This window comes from Lissotriton vulgaris, chromosome 9 (assembly GCF_964263255.1).
Source record: "Lissotriton vulgaris chromosome 9, aLisVul1.2, whole genome shotgun sequence".
Classification (NCBI taxonomy): Eukaryota; Metazoa; Chordata; class Amphibia; order Caudata; family Salamandridae; genus Lissotriton; species Lissotriton vulgaris.
Genome location: NC_141697.1, coordinates 525,470,037 through 525,489,346, shown reverse-complemented (window position 1 = coordinate 525,489,346; position 19,310 = coordinate 525,470,037). Strand labels below are relative to the sequence as shown.

General features: G+C 47.8%; 1 protein-coding gene across 2 annotated transcripts in view; it reads left to right on the top strand.

Moving 5' to 3' along the window:
• LOC147690364 (cytochrome P450 2F2-like) overlaps positions 1 to 19,310 on the top strand; it is an 818,967-nt gene that overhangs the window by 792,660 nt on the left and 6,997 nt on the right. The window lies entirely within an intron of this gene.

Genomic DNA, 19,310 nt, shown 5'->3' with positions numbered 1-19,310 from the left:
GAACAGCAGGCTGTGGGCCTGATTAGCAGGCCCACAGCCACATTAGGTCATAAACCAGTGAAGCAAAAAGCAAAAATTTGGGGTGACCATAGGATAGCAGACCCTACTCTCCTACAGTTTCTGGTCCTAGTTTGTGTCCCTGCTGTCCTGTTCTGGGTTGCTGGCCGGTACCTTTAAGTGGGTCCCTCTTTCTGTGATCTCTTGGGTCGCTGCGTTTGGTGTGGTTTCCAGGGTGCGCTTGGGAGTTAGGAAGCCCGAATTTTCTGCTTTGGTATTCTCCACTGTAGGAAGGGGGAGGCTCTAGTTGGCGCAGTGCAACACTAGCGACAAGCAGGGACTCTCTCTTCCTCGTCAGGGCTGAGGGTTACCTTCCAGACAACCTCTGCTTACCCTCTAGGTAGTGTGGCTTAAGCAGTCGTAGGCTAATCTTTGGGGCACATAGGGTTAAACACTTGCAACAGTACACCTTTACAACCAACCCACCACACAACGAGACCAGACTGTATTCTTGTAAAAATATATATCTTTATATAGATTTTAAGCAGGCTTGTGAATACAGTCAATAACTTTATGAAGACGGTTGCAAGTTACGTAATCTGGGTTACCACAGTTCTTATGGAAGTTCCCTTGAGGCCCGTAGGCCGGTGTTATTCAAAGTCCTTGTGGAGCCGGCGGCTTCCAAGGGATCTGTCCCACGTCGCGTTGCCTTCCCGGGGTCGCTGATCGTTGCGGCTCTTCTGCCGAGCAGGTCACTGGTCGTCCGGGGCAGCGGTGTTCTGTGGCGGCAGGGTCCTTTCCTCGTCGTCCGCTCCGACCCTGGAGGCGGCGGCTGTGCGGTTGTGACAAGCGGCAGTACGGTCCCCAAGTGCAGGACGTACCCAGCCAAATGTCGGTGCAGCTGTGGGCTCACAGCTGGGCTGTCGGGCAGGCTTACCGACCTTGCGGATTCTCGTAGGGCAACTGTCCGTCCTTGCAGGTGAGTGACTGCTCGCCGTGCAGTCACCTCGATAGCTCGGACCGGACGGGTCCTCCTTTGCTTTGCTCTCGGGCTCCCGGTGCAGTTGCGGTCACGGTGTTCGGGCCAGCGGCGGCTGGTCCTCACTTTGCTTCTGCTGTTGCTTTGGGCCCCGGTCACGGTGGTCGGGAGGATGTTGATGCCTTAGAGGGGATTCCTCCGTTGAAGAAAAGTGGAAAATGACTCACTCTCCCCACCAGGGATCTATCCAGCAGTTTGCATAATAAAGCAGAATAGGAATTGACAGCCAATCTGTAAAATCAAAAGACATCTTTATTATAATTAATTATGAGGCTTCGTCGTCCAACCGTAGTTTTACAATTGAAAGAGGGAGCCTGCCTGAGCTTTCTCAGGCAGGCTTTTTATACAAAAAGTTTGCCCCTAGGCTCACATTCTTGCTGTGACACACATCATTGTAGGTCGCTCCCATGGTACCATAACAAAGCAGGCTATAATTATGAATTCCATTCTACTTGCCCAAACTGACCAACCCATCTTCCATCATGAACATATGTCAAGCTTCACATATTTTCCTGTGCAGGCCGAAGAAGCTCACAATAGAACTGGTTTCCTCCCCATCATATAAACAGTCACCTCCCCATTGTAAAAGCCCAGAAGCAGAGAAACAGAGCCAGGTGTGGAAGATAGAAATGTAGGATAAGGGATGCTTGTGGGTCATAAACAGGCATGGCTACTGTATTCGGCCTTCTAATCTTGCTCAGGCCAATGTACACAACAAGTTGCTCAGATCTTTAATATAGATTGACTAGAGGGCATGGACTGGTTTGGTGAGGCCAACATCACGTAGGCAGATTCAGCCTGTTCAGGTCAAATGGGAGTCAGGAAGAACTCAAGCTAAGGAATACGTGTCCTTTAAGAATCATTGGCTCATGTATATGCCTATGTAAAGGGCAACAACTAAAATGGATGCTTGTTCACAACCTGGGGCCTGTGGGCTCAGAATGAATTTGCCAATAACTCCTGCATGCATCATTGTATTGTGAAGAAAATACACACACATATTAAACTTGCCATTTTCGTTTCTCTGATATCAAAATCATAGCAGAATAATGATATTTTAAACACAGGTTCAGATTTCACAGAACCTCAGACGCCCCTTTTGCCCTTACATAGGCAATTACTCAGTCTATGTTAGCAGCTGTGTCCAAAATCCGTTATAAGCCTCTTGGAAGGCTTCTATTGTCCATCAAATCCGCTTCCATCATCTTCTTCCGCGTTGGGCTTCTCGATCCAGGCCTTTTCATGCTCAGTAGGAGTGCCCTCCTGGAACACCCACAGTTCATTCAAAGTCTCAATGTCTCAAAACAAATGCACCAGTGTCTCTTCTCTGTGACACCTCAGGAAATGTGCTCTTCATAGATCAAGGGCACAAAACATCTCGTGCAGAAACAAGCACCACTGAGAAACAACCTCTTCAAGATCAGCAGCACTTTCCAGACTCCAACACTCGTCATTTAGTGTCAGAAGACGCTCAAGCTGCTCTCTCATGGGCACCAGAAGGTAGTGCCTTTTTCCAAACGTGGATCCTTGGGTGCACTGCCATTCCGCTGGTGCAAAGGGAAAAGAGGTGTGTGTGGGGAAAGGCCAAAAACTCAGGCCAAGGGGGTCAGGGGACCGCGCGCTGCCAGAGGTTCAAGCACATGACAGTTTGAACAAATTGCACAAAGTGGATGACAGTCCTGCCATCAAAAGCAGGGATCCTTCGCATCTTTGCACTGAACTTCTGAGGCAAAACAGAAAATCAGCTCCTTTTTTCTTTTCTTTTCACAACGCCTTCTGATGAAACAAATGGCTTGCTTAGGAGGTACCACTGGAGGCACGCTGATGATCGCTGTCCATGCTGATGACCGCTGCCCACGCTGCTGATTGCTGTTCACGCTGCTGATTGCTGTTCACGCTGCTGATTGCTGTCAGGAATTGCAAGGCCAAGAAGTCTGTAGTCGTCTGCCATGTTTACTGATGGGGACCAGGCTTTTTTGATCACCGGTCTGCAGGGTAACATTCTTCCTTTTTGACTCTGGAAGATTCCCGCAGAACCTAGTGATATAGGAAGTGTAACACAATTGTTAGTTTCCTTCAAGTCAGATATAAAAACAGTTCATGGGTTGGCTTTTTGACAAGAGAGCTGCAAGCAAGTGGCCTGCAATCTGCAAAGGAGTGGCAATTCGTCATGGGAACCTAAATGGATGCCCTCACACAGTGGCATTATCTAATGGGATACATTATTTAATGGGGTAAATACATATTCTCCTCAATGATGAAGCCTAGGTGTTCCTAAACTCCTTATCTAGAACATCTCAAATAGAGAAATGACATAATACACATTATCAAGGACATGAAGAAGTCCCTTCTTTAAACAATGTGCATCAAATGCGCTATGTAATACAAAGGCTAATGATCAACTGTGCAGGAAAGAGGACAAGAACTAGAGATTAGAACACATCTTATAAAAAAATTGAAACAGCAGAAACAAAAGGGAACTGAAAAATTAAAAATAGACATAAAAATATGCCGTACTAAAAAGAATGTAAACTTGAGATATCTCCTATTGAGATGGAAAATCTCCTATTGAGATGGAAAACTTGTATTGGGTCCATTAACCAGGCTATCACTATCCTGACAGTCAGTCTGAAAAAGACATTTGAAGTGGGCCTAAAGAAAATTCTCGAAAACTAGTCTGGTCACACAAAAGGGAATGGTATGTAGCATAAGGGGGTTCCTAATACATCACTGCAGTCTAAAAGTGTGAACATGAACAATACACCCATAATAATAAATGGGCTGACTGGTGAAAGGAAGATGGAGAAGGGAAAATGGAAGTAGAACACAACAAAAATCTTCAATAACTAAACATGATGCAACATTGGTCAGGTAAAAAGCAAAAAGAAAAATCTATAGGAAGGACAAGAGTTTGCTTGGGTGGCCTAAGGCATGTGACACAGCACCAAGAGCACAGGGATACATGAAAGACCAATGTTACACCAATTTAACTCTACCGCTGACAATCTATACCCTACACAGTAATTCTAACTAATGTTCAGTTGTCTCTTCAGGGAAAAAAATGAATCCATAGGCTTATTCAGGAATCAAAAAAATGCGATAAAAAAAATGCGATATCGAAATTAGGCCACCTTTAGTCACAGATCTATAATTCCATCCTTAGGCCCAATCAAGGATACATAAAGGCAGAGCTGCCTGTCCTTAAGGAAAAAGGCAGTAAGTGACTAAGAACGGATAGCACACTTTAATCCAGTATATCATTTTAGTTTTCTTAAAAAAATCATTACAGCCAAATTTAGGCATGCACTGGAAAAACTGCTGCCTTACTCGCTCACAGTATGAGGTCCATATCTGTGAAATTTATCTTAATACAAATTCATCCAATTTATTGTGAAACAATGCATATCGTCATATGCGTTCCTTCACAACACAGGGGAACTTGTAATTCAAAGTAGCACCATAGAACAGAACATACAGACAAAAAATTAAAAAATAAATACACATATCAAGCCATCTCAAGCCATAAGATATACTTGCTGTATATCAAGCACAAGGAAAAAATTGCCCAGACAAACAAACAGCATATATGAATAAACGGTCATGCACAATATTATGGCATATGTACTTTACACTATAAACCTGCAGCTCAATCTCAATTGTCAAGTATTCCCTTCTTTTGACAGCAGGGCATCAGGTAATTGATACTCTGCTGTAAAATATAATGTCGCTGTGTCAAATAACGCGTTTCAGTGGACCAAATGTATAAATGAAACATAAACGCACACATTTTTTTCTTAAAGAAATTACGCAAAAAAAATATTTCTCTTCAACCAGCCAACTCACGTGTCTTGTGAATTAATCCATGAATTATCTGTAGGCAGAAGCAGAAAAGATACACAACACACACATTTCTCATAATACAACATCAATTATAACCCTTTTTATCAGACTACAAAACATGACACAACGTGACATACAAAAACTTTTCATTACTTACCTGTAACCTTTTTTTTTTTTTCATGTACCTTGCAAAAACGCCCATTCTCACTCAGGCCTAAGGCCTTTAAGTTGCAGAATTTTGGGGAAGAGTTTCTACTTATTGCTTATCTAAAACTCAATGTAACACTTCGTTTTTCATTTTGTCAAATAAACTCAACAAAAAAAATTAGTTCCTAGCATGGAGACACACATATACCAGTTCTACAGATCATTTAGCAGAATGTTTGATATTTTTTTTCAAAGAAATCACTTTTGCATTTGCCCTTTTGAAATCATGTTTCCTCATTTTACACAGTGCTTAATTTGTAAGACATGAAGTGCAGGTGCTACAATTTTGCATGAGGAATACCTTTCCTATTTGTTTATTATCTCAGATGTGCGCTTTTAACGCAGATGTAATGTGAATGCGGCAAATGAGAACAAGCCAGCCTGCAATGAATGAAGGTTACAGATTTAAATCATATACAATCAACTACATCTCATATAAAGCGCTTGTGTGCAGCATTTTGAAAGCAACTGGGAGCTATGCAAACCACGTGTGGGCTCTACAATCCTTCAGGGCACTGACAAATGAGGCTGCAGTTTTACAAATTAAATAGTGTTCCTTTTATTATTATTAGCGGGATGCAATGCTGTGTCAGCCCTGCCGTATTTCTAATTTGAGATAAATGTGTTGATGACATAATTTACCGAACAACAAGCGTTTTGTGGGAAACATGCTGGAGCTATTATTTATTCTTTGGCTAAAATGCAATCATCATTTGCTGTACATGTGCCCTGCATCCTTTGCTCATTTTAGTTCCCAAAAACGAAAATCCCATCCCAGCTAATGTCAGATTTGTAACGCTCTAAGAAGATACTTTTAAATTATGAACATGAGCAGGAATTAAATTTATCTGAGCAAGTCAGGCTATTCAAGTGACCTCAGGTCAGGACCATGGCAGGGATTTAAATACAAAGAGGCAGCTGAAGTTAGCATCATGTTTAACCATGTCATGCTGCATTCCACAGGCGAGGCCCTAATTAAAAGGTCACAAATGTCAACAAGACAGCCTTACAAGATAACATCTCGGCCGCTACTGCTGGAACACGTTATACAGGTTCTGCCAGTCCCCTGCTCCTGGTAACTGAAGCTGACAAGGCCAGTAGGTTTAACCATTTCCACATAACCTGCAATATTTCACTATATTTAAAACAATTTCTATGACACATTGCCTCGCTGAATCCTAAGAAGGCACAACCTGCAAATATATATATTAAGATCTAAATGTATGTATTTACTAAAGAGACACTTTAAACAGGGGCCCTGAAACCATTTAAAACAGTCTATTTGTCTGAAAATCGACTTTTGCATTCTGGATACTAAGAAATAAATATTCTATAGTTTTATTGCTTAATGGGTATTACTAGAATGTCTAATACCTGATTTATGAGTCATACTTTTGAAAATACTAAGTTATACCTTATAGAAATGAGCTTGTTTGCGCCTAGGGTAAGGGAAATTGCGCACAGACGTGTTTGGTCATTTTCGTGGTACAACATAACTTAAATCAACATTTTAATGCTAGGGGGTCATAGTATGAGTGTTAAGCTTCACAAATATTAAAAAACGATTTTTGTAGCACTTGTTTTTAATAATTATATTTCATAATTAATAATTATTTTTTCCTAATGAAGCCTAATTATTGCTATTTGTGACTATTCTACATATAAAATGCTCACTACATCCCTTGCCTATTATTTAGATACATATTAACACACAAGCCTAGGCGCAGCTGCCTAACTGGGACTGCGTGAGATTACTGTGCCACAATTTTTTTTAAAAAGGACTGTTTGCAAAATTCCGCCACCCGTGTTTAACTAGAGAGGTGCTGGCTGAATGAACATTCTTATTAGATATACTGCAGCTGAAAAGACTTGGCTGTGAACATCTAACACAGTGCATTTAAGTGAAAATGCTGTACATTAATTTATTTTTGCAGAAACATGTAATTTCGTTTTTGTCTAGGGCTTCATTTATATCCATTAAATGTGAACCACTCACATTGAGCTCATTTCAGACATAAACAGAAAGGGGGGTCAAACACTCAGGACACACAAAACAGCGCGCTCTAACCATTTCTTGTACATAGCGCCGTTCTTGTACATAGCGCCGTCGCAATTTACAACAAAACCCAAAAACAACATAGACATTTAAACACACATTTTAACCCGTAGGTCAACACTTAGGACAGGAACAAGGAACAGCCTACAGACTGTGTTAAAAAATAACCTGCCAATACTAGTTGTAAACCATATTTACAACAAAAACGTTTTAGTTCCTATTTTTTTTTTGGGTTTTTTTTTTTAATTCTTCAACAGATTTCCAGAAGGCTGCAAAAGAGACAGCCTCACAGACTTTTTAGAGAGAGCTCATAAATTGGAGTTCCAACCGGAGGTATCAGACGCGAATCCTCCAACTGGGAATCCTTTGTTGCAACCTAGTCAATACTAATACAAAACAAAATACCGCGACCAGGCATCTGCGCTCACTAGTCGGGTTTCAAACTTCATGGGGCTATCTCCAACGATATACACGCAAATGTACGTGACCCACGGTTTTTGAATACTGCAGTGTTCAAATAAAACTAAGGAACCAATACTGAGGAAGATTATCCAACGATAATCTGAACCACAGCAACCAAAGGCCTACCAAATGAACCAAATGTACCGGTACCCAAACCAAAGCGTCACATTTCTGCGACCAATAAATAACTAAGGACTGCGTCACATTTCTGCGACCAATAAATAACTAAGGACTCAGAACCAAAGGACTGGGAGCGACCCATTTTTATTCTTCAACTAAAACAGATGGAGAAAATATCTCTTCAACTGCCTATACAAATTGCAATTTGCATATACACAAATATTTGTCCAGATTATAACTGTCAATTCCCCACTGCACTAACAGTCTGTTAAAAAAATACTTACAGCAAAAAAAAGAATGGGTTCCTTAGTCAGGAGTGACATCTTTAGGAGAGTCTTAAGTCAGAAAAATCAAAAAACATACTGGGCCACAGAGACAGATAATCCCCCAGAAAACCCTGTGCCCAGAGTACCTCTTTTTGGTAGAATTCTGTCTTGTCTTCCCCAGCAGTTTTTCCATCCTTTGACAAAACACTCCTGCAGATAACCACTCCATGATAAGGCCCAGAGTTGGGCAGCCAACTGAGGAAAAGTGGAAAATGACTCACTCTCCCCACCAGGGATCTATCCAGCAGTTTGCATAATAAAGCAGAATAGGAATTGACAGCCAATCTGTAAAATCAAAAGACATCTTTATTATAATTAATTATGAGGCTTTGTCGTCCAACCGTAGTTTTACAATTGAAAGAGGGAGCCTGCCTGAGCTTTCTCAGGCAGGCTTTTTATACAAAAAGTTTGCCCCTAGGCTCACATTCTTGCTGTGACACACATCATTGTAGGTCGCTCCCATGGTACCATAACAAAGCAGGCTATAATTATGAATTCCATTCTACTTGCCCAAACTGACCAACCCATCTTCCATCATGAACATATGTCAAGCTTCACATATTTTCCTGTGCAGGCCGAAGAAGCTCACAATAGAACTGGTTTCCTCCCCATCATATAAACAGTCACCTCCCCATTGTAAAAGCCCAGAAGCAGAGAAACAGAGCCAGGTGTGGAAGATAGAAATGTAGGATAAGGGATGCTTGTGGGTCATAAACAGGCATGGCTACTGTATTCGGCCTTCTAATCTTGCTCAGGCCAATGTACACAACAAGTTGCTCAGATCTTTAATATAGATTGACTAGAGGGCATGGACTGGTTTGGTGAGGCCAACATCACGTAGGCAGATTCAGCCTGTTCAGGTCAAATGGGAGTCAGGAAGAACTCAAGCTAAGGAATACGTGTCCTTTAAGAATCATTGGCTCATGTATATGCCTATGTAAAGGGCAACAACTAAAATGGACGCTTGTTCACAACCTGGGGCCTGTGGGCTCAGAATGAATTTGCCAATAACTCCTGCATGCATCATTGTATTGTGAAGAAAATACACACACATATTAAACTTGCCATTTTCGTTTCTCTGATATCAAAATCATAGCAGAATAATGATATTTTAAACACAGGTTCAGATTTCACAGAACCTCACCGTCAGTGCTGCGGCGATGGTCAGCCCCCGCAGTCGCTTTCCAAGGGGGTAGCGTCCACTGGTCCTGGGACGCTGGTCAGGGGGCAAGTTCAGTTGCAAGCCCTTGGAGATCTCTTTGCAGAGTTTGGCACAAGTAGCACAATAGTCTTTTCGTTGTCTTATTGTCTTCCTCTCCTTCAGCAGCAAGGCACCAGACACAGGCAAGAGTCAGCACCCTTCCTTGTCTCTCACGGTCCTTCTCGTAGGGCAGAGTCTTTCTGTGGCCCAAACCGGATCTAATTTTCAAGGAGCAGGGCTCCGTCTTTTATAGGCCAATTCTTTTGTTCTCGCAGGCCAGGGGGGCCTTTGCATAGCCACTCTCAGTTCTGGAGTACCCCCGCGGGTGTACTCCGGCTTCTGCTTTCAGTGTGAGGGGCCGGCGCATCAGACGCCCCACAGGGGGTGGAGCCAGCATTGTCCGGACAGGAGTGGCCAGAGTACCTCGTTGATGGGAGCTTCGCCCGTCCTGGGCCAGGTGCCGGCAGAGTCATCCGCCGCTCCCCAGGAGGGTGGAGCCAGCATTGTGGAGGTCGAGCACAGTGACAGTTCGAGTCAAGAGGCACTCCTACCTCCCACTAAGGTGTAATCTGCGCATTCACCACCCGTCATCCCTCCAGCCCTGTCACTCACACATCCCAGACAGTCAGATACACACCAGCAGAGGCGGCTGAAATGGTTAAGCAAGCAAATGCTAACTTTCTAAAAGTAGCATTTGCAAACCCAGGGTACTGAAATAAACTTGACTACAAGAAATATCTCCTTATCCTGAGTTCAGGCATACTAAACATGACTCACTACCATGCTCCTTGAGCCTGCGGGGATTATAGGGTGTAATAACCCTCGCAGCTCAGTCTGGCCTAATGGAGCAGGTAGCCTTCAGTAGTGAGGTACGGTCTTCGTTGTAAGTCACTACCAGGACATGCCACGCACATCAGGGCTTGTCCTACCTTGCACCTACAACGCACCCTGCCCGTAGGCCTACCATAGGGGTGACTAATATGTAGTCAAGGGAAGGGTCGGTGCTGGCAAGTGGGGACACTTGCCCAGCTAGCGTGACAGTACGAGACCGCACGCGGGTTCTGCGGTCGCAGTTCCCAGACACATCTTTACGGCTGCTTCGGTGGGTGGCGCAACCAGCGCTGCAGGCCCACCAGCAGTATTGGCATCTACAAGCCCCGGCACTCTCTCGTGCGCTTTACTAGGGACTAACAGTAAATCCAATGCACCAATCATGGATACCAATCGTATGTACAATTTACAGTAGGGAGCACTTGCACTGCGGCACGGATCAGCCGTGGCGCAGTGCCCTGAGTATCGGAAAACCAGCAAAACATCGGAGGCACATCAGCAAAAAGTGGAAGGGAGACTCACGCCAAGGTGCCAGGTCTAACATGTGTCCCCTCCAGCTGAAATGTGGGGGGAACTACCCTTCCCCAGGGAGTTCCTCATCACTAAGGCGGAAAAATCTGGACAGACCGTCAGCGTTGGCGTGATCGGTGCCAGGGCGGTGTTCCACCGTAAAGTCCATACTCTGTAGAGAAATGGACCACCTCAACAGTTTCGGGTTCTCACCCCTCATTTGCATCAACCATCTGAGGGGCCTGTGGTCCGTCTGAACTCGGAAGTGAGACCCAAACAAGTAGGGTCTTAGCTTCTTCAGCGCCCAGACCACAGCAAATGCTTCACGCTCTATTGCACTCCACCTACTTTCCCGTGGAAGTAACCTCCGACTTATGAAGGCTACGGGTTGGTCAAAGCCCTCCTCAGTCATCTGTGAAAGAACAGCCCCTACACCATGCTCTGAAGCGTCTGTTTGCACAATGAACTCCTTGGAGAAATCTGGGGCCAGGAGCACGGGCGCCGTGCACATGGCAGTCTTCAGGGTGTCGAAAGCTTTCTGACAGGTGTCAGTCCAAATCACATTCCTGGGCTGCTTTTTCGAAGTCAGCTCTGTCAAGGGGGTCACGATCGTGCCATAGCCCTTGACAAACCTCCTGTAATACCCAGTGAGCCCCAGGAAGGCTCTCACTGCCGTCTGGGTCTTGGGGAGTTCCCAAGCCAGGATGGTTTCGATTTTGGGCTGCAAGGGGGCTACCTTGCCACTCCCAACTTGGTGTCCCAAGTACACCACTGAACCCTGCCCAATCTGGCACTTGCTTGCCTTGATTGTGAGGCCTGCTCTGCGCAGGGCCATCAACACTTCCCAGAGGTGTCGCAGGTGTTCGGGCCAGGTGCCGCTGAACACCGCGATGTCATCCAGGTAGGCGGCACTGAACTCGTCCAGTCCAGCCAACACCTGGTTGACCAATCTCTGAAAGGTGGCAGGGGCATTCTTCATTCCAAATGGCATAACCCGGAACTGGAAATGCCCATCTGGTGTAGAGAATGCCGACCTCTCCTTTGCCCCATCGGTCAAGGCGATCTGCCAGTACCCAGACGTTAAATCAAACGTGCTGAGAAACCGGGCAGCCCCTAGCCGATCAATGAGCTCGTCAGCTCTGGGGATGGGGTGCGCGTCAGTCTTCGTGACTGAATTGAGTCCTCTGTAGTCCACACAGAACCGGAGTTCGGGTGTGGCTCCCGGCGCAGCAGCCTTCGGAACCAAGACCACGGGGCTGGACCAAGGACTGCTGGAAGACTCAACCACCCCGAGGGCAAGCATCTTGGAGACCTCCTCCTTGATGCAGGCCCGGACCCTGTCAGTTACCCTGTAAGCCTTATGCTTCACCGGTAAGCTGTCTCCAGTGTCCACATCATGGACGCACCAATCTGTGACACTCGGAACCAGGGAGAACAGGTCTGGAAACTGTCCCAGCAACTGGCGGCAGTCCTCCTGTTGTTCGGCGGTCAGGGAGGGTGAGAGGTTAACTCCATCCACAGACCCATCCTTCTCACAGGCCACCAAGAGGTCAGGAAGAGGCTCCGACTCCTCCTCCATTCCGTCATCGGTTGCCAACAACATGCCCACTTCGGACCTTCGCAAGTGGGGCTTGAGGCGGTTGACATGTAGGACCCGTAAAGGGTTCCTGGGCGTCTGCATGTCCACCAAGTATGTCACGGGGCTCTTGCGCTCCACAACCTCAAATGGTCCTGTCCACTTATCTTGAAGGGCACAGGGCTCCACTGGGGCCAAGACATACACCTCCTGTCCAGGCTGAAGCTCGACCAGAGTGGCATTCTGATCGTACCACCGCTTCATTTCTTCCTGGCTCGCTTCCAGATTTGCCTCGGCAAGTTGTCTGAAGCGTCTGGTCTGGTTTCTGAAGGCCAGCATGTAGCTATATACATTCTGGGGAGGTTTCCTGGGAGATTGCTCCCAGCCTTCCTTTACCAAACTCAGTGGTCCTCTCACGGGGTGACCGTACAGCAGTTCAAAGGGGCTGAACCCTAGGGACTTCTGTGGTACCTCGCGATATGCAAACAGCAGGCATGGCAAGAGGACGTCCCACTTACGCCTCATCGGACCTTCCAGGCCCATTATCATGCCCTTGAGGGTTCGGTTGAATCTTTCAACCAACCCGTTACCTTGGGGATGGTAGGGTGTGGTGAACTTGTACGTTACGCCACACTCCTGCCAAAGGGACTTCATATATTTCGATATGAAATTGGTCCCCCTGTCGCTCACCACCTCTAGAGGGAATCCTACTCGTGGGAAAATTCCCATCAGTGCACGCCCCACCACGGGAGCCGTCACTGTCCTCAGAGGGATGGCTTCAGGGTACCGGGTGGCATGGTCCACCAAGACCAGGATGAACCTGTTGCCCATGGCTGTCTTGGGGTCCAGAGGCCCAACGATGTCAATACCCACTCGCTGGAATGGCGTACCGACCACAGGGAAGGGTTGGAGGGGAGCCTTGTTCTTCCCTCCCGTCTTCCCACTTGCCTGGCAAGTCGGACAGGTTCTGCAATAAGCGTCTGAGCTTTTATGTATTTGGGGCCAGTAGAAGTGGGTGACAAGCCTGTCATAGGTCTTGTCCATCCCTAGATGTCCTGCTAAAGGCACATCATGAGCCAGCCCCAGTAGGAAGGCTCCGAATTTCTGGGGTACCACCAGCACACGGGCTGACCCAGGTTCAGCAGCCTTAGGCTCCGAATACAGGAGGTCGTTCTCCCAGTACACGTAATGTGTTTTGGCCTGAACACCATTGGCCTGGTCTGCAGCCTGTTGCCGCATACCCACGAGAGAAGGGCATTCCTTCTGCTCCTTGCAGAATTCCTCCCTGGAGGGTCCTCCTTCTTGCTGCCAATGGGTCAGCTCAGGCAGGTCCCCCAGTTCGGCGATCTGTTCCCCTGTAGGCTCCAGGGCATCCCCCTCAAGGTCTGCTTCCTCCTGGACCGTAGGAACTTCAGGGGCCGGTTTCCCGCGCCCCCTGCGCCTTCTCCCTAAAGCCGGTTCCTGGGCCTCTCCATCAGGCCCCAGGACCTCTCGATCACCCTTACTGGCTGCCATCGACCGGGTGGTCACGCACGCCCAGTCAGGCAGACCCACCATCCGTAGGTGAGTCGCTTTCTCCACCTTTTCCCGAGGGGAGTGCTCCAAGTCGTTCCCTAGCAAACAGTCAACAGGCATGGTTTTTCTCACACAGACCTGCAGAGTACCAGAGACCCCCCCCCACTCGAAGGGAACTTGAGCCATCGGACACTGGCTCTCAGAATTATCAGCATTGATAACCCTACAGTAGGCATGGGGTACAACCTGCTCTTGAGACACCAGGTGCTGCCTCACTGCAGTCACACTGGCTCCTGTGTCTCTAAGAGCCTCAGCTTCCTTGCCATTGATGATCACCACCTGCCCATATTTCTTAGTGTTAGAGGGCAGGTAGTTCGTCGGGATCATCTCACTGTCTCCTAGCGAGACCAGGGTCATGTGAACGGGATCTCCACCCCCCGGGACTATCATTTCTTCTCCCAGGTGAACGCTAGTCACTTGTCGGGGCGGAGCACCAGTGGGTGCAGGTTTTCCAAATAGGCGACACTTGGGGTCACTGGATATGTGCCCAGGCTCGCCACATTTGAAACAATTGAAGGGCCCCTTTGGAACAGGTTTACCTGTCGGGGCCCCATTCTGCTTCGGGGGTGGGGGAGGCTGAGAACCCTGCTGCGGATTCCCTTGGGAACTACTTTGGGGGCCTTTTTGGAACCCTTTCTGTTTTCCCCCTTTGTCCCCCCCACTCTTCTGCTGGGGACCCTGCCCACTCTTGGCGGAATCTCCCACGGGACCCTTGTGGACCCTGGTGCTGAGCCAGCGGTCCGCCTCCTCAGCAAGCTTCCTCGGGTTGGACAGCTTGCTATCGATCAGGTGTTGGCGTAACTCAGGAAAACAGTGATCAGCCAAGTGCTCCCATGCAATTAAATCAAAGAGACCTTGAAAATCATTAACTTTGTTACCGTTCACCCAACCATCCAGTGCTCTGCAAAAGTAAGTCACATACTCCACATACGTATTCCCAGGCCGCTTAGTACATCCCCTAAACTTCTGTCTATACATTTCAGGGGTAAGCCCGTACCTGTTTAATAAAGCTTCTTTCATGTGGGCATAGGATCTCTGATTCTCAACGGGCAAATCTAGCAAGGTATCTCTCCCTTCGCTAAGGAACCTTCCCCACAACCCCGCTCCCCAATCCTTGTCAGGGACCCGGTGGGAGGACATGGCTACCTCGTATGCCCTAAACCACTGTCCTATGTCATCCCCCTTAAAGAACTCCTTAACTACGTCCTTCGGGATGTGCACTCTTGACTCTACCTGCACTGGCGATGTGCTGCCACCAGAGGGAGGCCGATCCAAGTCTCTCTCCTTGAGACTTATCTCCCTCATCTTGATTTCATAATCCATCTGGTGCTTTCGCTCTTCCAGCGCCATTCTTTTGGTTTCCAGCTCCAGCTGGATTTTCAATTCTGCCAACTTTCTTTCGTGATTCCGGGTTTCCTTCCTGTCCGCCAGCTCCTCTGGCGACAGGCCTTTCCCAAAGCTGTGCTCGCTGTCTTGCCTTTCGAGATCGATCAGATCCCCAGGTGCATTCTGCTCCGGCGTTGCATTCTGCTCGGCGAGGACGTCTTGCTCCTCCGGGGTCTTTCTGGACTCCACCCAGGCTTTCAGGGCCTTGTAGAATTCCGGTTTGTTTTTGCAACCAGCGTGCGGAACCTTGAGTTTCCTACAGAAAAACTTCAGTTCCATCTTTGAGTATTTGTCCAGCTTTGCGGCGTCCCACTCTACCTCCAACACCTCAGAGGTCGTGGACTCCGCTCCATCCAGGCTCTTCGTGCCCGGCATGGTTTTGGCACGCGGAATCTTCTTTCAAAAGCAAAGTCTGTGGTTTCGTAACTGTACCATGATCCTTGTGTAGTGGTCAGAAGCTCGGGTATAACTATCGCAAGTGTAAATTCGAAAAAATCCTCACCGCTGCGTCCAATGTAGGAAGGGGGAGGCTCTAGTTGGCGCAGTGCAACACTAGCGACAAGCAGGGACTCTCTCTTCCTCGTCAGGGCTGAGGGTTACCTTCCAGACAACCTCTGCTTACCCTCTAGGTAGTGTGGCTTAAGCAGTCGTAGGCTAATCTTTGGGGCACATAGGGTTAAACACTTGCAACAGTACACCTTTACAACCAACCCACCACACAACGAGACCAGACTGTATTCTTGTAAAAATATATATCTTTATATAGATTTTAAGCAGGCTTGTGAATACAGTCAATAACTTTATGAAGACGGTTGCAAGTTACGTAATCTGGGTTACCACAGTTCTTATGGAAGTTCCCTTGAGGCCCGTAGGCCGGTGTTATTCAAAGTTCTTGTGGAGCCGGCGGCTTCCAAGGGATCTGTCCCACGTCGCGTTGCCTTCCCGGGGTCGCTGATCGTTGCGGCTCTTCTGCCGAGCAGGTCACTGGTCGTCCGGGGCAGCGGTGTTCTGTGGCGGCAGGGTCCTTTCCTCGTCGTCCGCTCCGACCCTGGAGGCGGCGGCTGTGCGGTTGTGACAAGCGGCAGTACGGTCCCCAAGTGCAGGACGTACCCAGCCAAATGTCGGTGCAGCTGTGGGCTCACAGCTGGGCTGTCGGGCAGGCTTACCGACCTTGCGGATTCTCGTAGGGCAACTGTCCGTCCTTGCAGGTGAGTGACTGCTCGCCGTGCAGTCACCTTGATAGCTTGGACCGGACGGGTCCTCCTTTGCTTTGCTCTCGGGCTCCCGGTGCAGTTGCGGTCACGGTGTTCGGGCCAGCGGCGGCTGGTCCTCACTTTGCTTCTGCTGTTGCTTTGGGCCCCGGTCACGGTGGTCGGGAGGATGTTGATGCCTTAGAGGGGATTCCTCCGTCAGTGCTGCGGCGATGGTCAGCCCCCGCAGTCGCTTTCCAAGGGGGTAGCGTCCACTGGTCCTGGGACGCTGGTCAGGGGGCAAGTTCAGTTGCAAGCCCTTGGAGATCTCTTTGCAGAGTTTGGCACAAGTAGCACAATAGTCTTTTCGTAGTCTTATTGTCTTCCTCTCCTTCAGCAGCAAGGCACCAGACACAGGCAAGAGTCAGCACCCTTCCTTGTCTCTCACGGTCCTTCTCGTAGGGCAGAGTGTTTCTGTGGCCCAAACCGGATCTAATTTTCAAGGAGCAGGGCTCCGTCTTTTATAGGCCAATTCTTTTGTTCTCGCAGGCCAGGGGGGCCTTTGCATAGCCACTCTCAGTTCTGGAGTACCCCCGCGGGTGTACTCCGGCTTCTGCTTTCAGTGTGAGGGGCCGGCGCATCAGACGCCCCACAGGGGGTGGAGCCAGCATTGTCCGGACAGGAGTGGCCAGAGTACCTCGTTGATGGGAGCTTCGCCCGTCCTGGGCCAGGTGCCGGCAGAGTCATCCGCCGCTCCCCAGGAGGGTGGAGCCAGCATTGTGGAGGTCGAGCACAGTGACAGTTCGAGTCAAGAGGCACTCCTACCTCCCACTAAGGTGTAATCTGCGCATTCACCACCCGTCATCCCTCCAGCCCTGTCACTCACACATCCCAGACAGTCAGATACACACCAGCAGAGGCGGCTGAAATGGTTAAGCAAGCAAATGCTAACTTTCTAAAAGTAGCATTTGCAAACCCAGGGTACTGAAATAAACTTGACTACAAGAAATATCTCCTTATCCTGAGTTCAGGCATACTAAACATGACTCACTACCATGCTCCTTGAGCCTGCGGGGATTATAGGGTGTAATAACCCTCGCAGCTCAGTCTGGCCTAATGGAGCAGGTAGCCTTCAGTAGTGAGGTACGGTCTTCGTTGTAAGTCACTACCAGGACATGCCACGCACATCAGGGCTTGTCCTACCTTGCACCTACAACGCACCCTGCCCGTAGGCCTACCATAGGGGTGACTAATATGTAGTCAAGGGAAGGGTCGGTGCTGGCAAGTGGGGACACTTGCCCAGCTAGCGTGACAGTACGAGACCGCACGCGGGTTCTGCGGTCGCAGTTCCCAGACACATCTTTACGGCTGCTTCGGTGGGTGGCGCAACCAGCGCTGCAGGCCCACCAGCAGTATTGGCATCTACAAGCCCCGGCACTCTCTCGTGCGCTTTACTAGGGACTAACAGTAAATCCAATGCACCAATCATGGATACCAATCGTATGTACAATTTACAGTAGGGAGCACTTGCACTGCGGCACGGATCAGCCGTGGCGCAGTGCCCTGAGTATCGGAAAACCAGCAAAACATCGGAGGCACATCAGCAAAAAGTGGAAGGGAGACTCACGCCAAGGTGCCAGGTCTAACATCCACATTGTCAATGAATAGGACGAGGACATAAGGGACCTGGGGGTAATGCTCTATTACTCACTGGTAATCTTTATTACTCCGGGTCCCGTTGTCCTCGTCCCATTCATACACCCCTCCCTCCCTCCCGGGCAGCCGGCCTTCCTGTGTGGGCTTTGTTGTACAGGCGGAATGCTGGGTAAGTGCTGCTTATGTACTCCTGGTGGGAGGGGCAGTTTTAGGGTCCCAGCATTCCTCTGGTCTTTTTTTCTGTTGGGGAGATGGTTATCTCCACAATTGTTGTAAAAGAACATTGATACATTACTTTCCGAATCATAGAAATTAAGGTGGCCCTCTTATCACTTCCACTTCTATGTATGATATGGACAGGGTCACAAAACTTCTTTATTGGGTCGGAAACACTCTTCTGTCTCATAACATGGATTTTGTAAATGGTTAAACAGTCTTTCGTGGTTGCAAAGCCAGTGTTTTTTTTAATTGCAGATTTTGCGATCACAAAATGCTTTGGACATCAGGCCCTTAAAGCGTTAACTAATGACTGCCAAAGAGAAACTGCACAAATTGGCATTGATATGATCTAAAAAGTTCTGAAGGTAAAGTTGGTAGTTTACTGCCAGACAAGAACTGGCCACACTCCAGAAAAATGGACAGAACGTTCAAATTCATCTCTTTCACTGGTAATTACTGGGCGTCACATTAAGCTCCGTCTTTTTGTTTAAAAGGCGCTGTCAGCCTGAACTGCAGGGCTATGTCCCCTCTGACGTGAAACACAAGCGATCCCATATATCTTTCCCCATGCAAATCCTAATCATTGAGAAGTAGCCTGAGTGTATATGGCACAGCAAGTTATTAGACTAACTCTTCTGAAAATATCAGTGCCAATTAGGTGAATCACTTAGGAAAGCATGCCACATTGAGAAAAAGAAAGATAAGTGGAATGACCTTATGCAAAACAACGACTGAATACTCTATTCCACATTCTATTCCATCATTCATTCACTTACTGTGATATTCTACGCAGGCAGTAAAAATAAACAGATCACTGAAAGTCAAGCACTTAAAGTCTGACCCAACTGTTATGGTGACAGCCCCTCTGACCAGGTTCATAATAGGACACAGATATGTTTTGGGCTTGTTGGGCATCATCTGCAGGGTGGAGCTTGAGTGCCTATGGCACAATAGGTTACAGGGCACACATCTGGGCACACAACAAAAAGTGAAATGGAAACTAGAATTGATCTGGTCCATTGGTAATATCTGTCAGTCACATTCCATCCAATATTTTTTGCTTTTATTTTGCTCACTCTAGCACTTCAAAAAAGGACAGCAATATGAAAATGATTCCTA